Below are 3,986 nucleotides of genomic sequence, written 5' to 3' on the forward strand. Positions count from 1 at the left end.
TTTGTGCTTTATAGAATTTTATATAAATAGAATTATACACTGTATACTCTTTTTTGTCTTCTTAAAATCAGCATAGTTATTTTCAGATTCACCCATGCTGTTATTTCTATCAATAGTTCATTACTATTTGTCATAGTATAGTATTTCATTGTATGGTAATTTGGATTGTTTCCAGTTTTTCACTAGTACAATTGAAGCTGCTATAAACATTCACATACAAGTCTTTATGTGGACCTATGCTTTCATTTCTCTTAGATAAAAACTCAGGAGCAGTAGTATTGTACGTGTGCGCTTAACGTTTTAAGTTCGGGTTAACGTTGCAGATTGATCTCACCTTGCTGCTTAGAGTACTGTTGACAGTACAGATTGAATGGATTTTATCTCAGACCATGCTAGTCGGATTAATCAGAGTGGCTGACTAAGTGGCATGTTATTATATCAGTGGGTTAAAGATGACCTCCATATATTAGCCTTTATATTGCCATTATACTTCCTCACAGCAGGCTGAAAGCCTGCCAACGCCAAACTCGAATTTTTCACATATGCAATTGCTTTAAATATAGCTCAAGTAAGCATATGTGTAGCCACTTAGGGCTTGCCTGCCTTGCATGCCCCACAAAACTGCACTGACATCTGCTTGCCACATTTAAGGCAAACACAGGGGCTATAAAAGACCCCATGCCACTGCTTGCCTCCAGAACCCTCTGACCCAGAGACTCCCTCTCCTGCTGCTGAGTCATATCGCCTAGACACATAAGGCCCTCTCCTATTCTCCTCTACCCCAGGAGTTACCTTGCCCTCTTCCCCTTCTGCTCAGTGGCCCTCTGCTGCTGCCTCTGGAAGGTCTGATGTGAGAGACCTCCCCTTTCTGGCAACCTGTCAAAGCACCGCCGAAATAAAAAGCTTCTTGGCTGGGCGCGGTGGCTCATACCTGTAATCTCAGCACTTTGGGAGGCCGAGGCGGGTGGATCACCTGAGGTCAGCTGTTTGAGACCAGCCTGGCCAACAGGGTGAAACCTCGTCTCTACTAAGAAATACAAAAATTAGCCCGCCATTGTGGCGGGTGCCTGTAATCCCAGCTACTTCGGAGGCTGAGGCTGGAGAATCACTTGAACCCGGGAGGCGGAGGTTGCAGTGAGCAGAGGTTGCGCCACTGTATTCCAGCTTGGACAACAAAGTGAGACTCCTTCTCCCTTCTCAAAAAAAAAAAAAAAAAAAAAAAATGTTTTTGGGCGCTACTGCCACCTCGTGGTCATGTCTTCTTCATTGATCAGCCCAGAAATCTTGGAACTCACCGCAAGTGGTGAGGCGGATGGGATTTTCGTGAAGAAGAAATTGGCATAGCGTCTACCCAGTCAGTAGGACAATCAATTGAAAAATCAGTCCTAGGCAGCCTTAAGTGCTCAGACTCTACATTTAGAATGCCTCTGTAGCAGTTTTGCGCAGCATCGCTCATTGCTGTACTGCAACAATATACTTTTTGCAGTCTCCTTCTATACCTCATTGACCTGGCCCAGAGGTAGTACCGGCAGTTGAGTGAACCCACACCACTAGAACTGGCTTTTGGGGTCTGAGATGCCAAGGTACTTGGGAAGGAGGTCAGCCCACTTACCTGGGTCCCCCCCCTCAGTTGACATTGGACATTGTGCACCTGTGCACCTGAATAGAAAAAGAGGGAGTGCATGCCTCTGGAATAAGGGTGAACCACCCTGGACTGCATAACAGGCTATGGTGGGAAGTGTTCTCTTTGGCTGGGTTGAGGATTTGGGGTAGTCTGAGATGTGAGGATGTCCTCCTCCCCAGAGACAGATAGGCAAGCAAATGAGCCAATAAGGCAGAGACATCAGGCCAAGGCTGGTATCCTAAGGGCAGCTGGTAGAGAGGCCTTTGAAAGCAGGTAGCATGCCTCTGCTGTTGTTACACTCAATTATGATGTTGCAGTTGTCATCATGCTATCCCCTCTCCAGAGGGATATTAATATCTCGACCTTTGGGCTGAGCTATCTAGAGTGATACTTAAAGTGACTGAAGGCAAAAAAGTTTATATTCCTGCCCCTCCTGGAACTCTACAGGAGGTTGCTGTCAGGTCAAACAAGCATTCCTAACCATGAGGCATGTGCTGACCTTGCTGGCAGAAATTTATCACCAGGATGCCACCTGGAGAAGAGGTAAGAGCCCAAAGTCTTGGGAGAGACAGTTTGGACAAGAGGTCCCTGGAGAGGAGAATAGGTGCTCTCCAGAAGAAAAGGCAGCACAGTGTCACCACGGTAGGGACTGGGAAAACTTACCCTCTGCTTTGCCTGTAGCCACCCAGAAAGTAATAAAAATGGAAAAGAAAAAAAGGGAGAGCCAAGAAGGAAGGGTCTGTTCCTGCTTGGAGGAGGAGTCCTATCCTCTCTCTTACCCGAGCCCCAGTCTCTCCTTAAGTACCCAGGCCAAGAACCAAATAAACAAGGGGCTGCCTGGCTCTACAGAATGCATCTGGCAGGGAACTGATTCCACCTAATGGGGAATGAAATTAAACAATTAGGAGCGATAGTACATGATGGAAAAATTGTGTCCCCACTAAAGGAACCTGTATAATTAGAGCAGAATTTGGGAAGAAGCCACACAGAGGCATTGGACCTCTGTTCACATCTTTATTGCTGATGTGTATTTTTGTGGATTAGAAGACTGCCCACCATTAGACCTCATAATGGCCTGGGAAGACTGTCCAGGGAAAAGGTTAGCCAAGGCCAAACATCTCCTCCACCAGTTGGACATGTTGGAGTGGAGGCAACAAATGAGGTGGGGCAGGATGACTTGACAAGACTGGAGGAGTCTGAATTGAGTCCTGAGTCCACTCAATTGTTCCTCGGGGGGCGGGGCTCCTGCGAAAATCTTCTTTACTGGGCATGGTGGCTACTGCTAAAACAATTCAAGAGGCCATAGCTGCACTGGATTTAATAGAAACTCATGAAAGACAAACTCAGAGTCAGGTGCTGCCTGCTAACACTATAATACCCTACCTGGCCTAAATCAAAGTTACTATCACCACTCAGGCTGCCCCCTCCTGGACCAAACAAACCACCTGTGGCCAGGCTCCCATGTATGCATCAACCATGAGATGATGAAAAGAGGTTATGTTAGACCCTAAGGCACAAGAAGGTCCCAAATTGGATGATCTCTGGTGAATGTTTGGAGCAATTGCAATACTTACTAGGGTTAGATTACGACCCCCTCCCACCCCAGCTGGCTTTCCCTTTGGAGGTAACCTTATCTTCCACACCTGTCTCTGATGCCTGCCAAATGGCTAAGAATCTTCTCTCACACAGGGATCCTGCAGTGTCAGAAGGCCCCTTCTGACAGACAGTTGCCCTTTCACTATATTAACTGTGGCTTGGGCACCGACAAACAACACTAGCTAACTCTGTCAGTCAGGGGTGCCCAAATCTCCCTAATGCCAACACACACACATGCTTTAAAAGGACCCCCCTCCTGGCAAGTAGGTTACCTGCTTGGAAGGGGGTTAATTCAAGGGATTAATTAAAGGGATATTCCCCTCTTAACTATTAAAATTGGCTCAGTTTTGCTAAAAATATGCTTCTGTCCTGCTTGCCTCCCCTCCAAGATTATCCATTTCCCCATTATTGGAAGAGACCTCCTGAGGCCGCAGATAAACTCATGACATAAGACTAAGGTTTTTATGCTACTGGTGGGCACTTCCCGGAGGGAACCAGTTAACCTGCCCCTCCTGGTTCAGGTGGTTCATATACCACAGCAGAAGCTGAAGCAGGACACTGAAGGATTATGGCCTGTCACAGGTGACATAGATAAACAAGGAACACTGACTCCTACTACCTCACCTATCAATTCCCCATTTGGCCTGCCCTAAAAGACACTACTAATCAGTGGAGACTATAGACCATAGAGAGTTCAACAGGGCTGTTTCCTTTATTAGAGCACCTCTATAGGACATTGTTGCCTTAATGGGTGTCATTCAAAACA

Source organism: Pan paniscus, chromosome X, assembly GCF_029289425.2.
Source record: "Pan paniscus chromosome X, NHGRI_mPanPan1-v2.0_pri, whole genome shotgun sequence".
Lineage (NCBI taxonomy): Eukaryota > Metazoa > Chordata > Mammalia > Primates > Hominidae > Pan > Pan paniscus.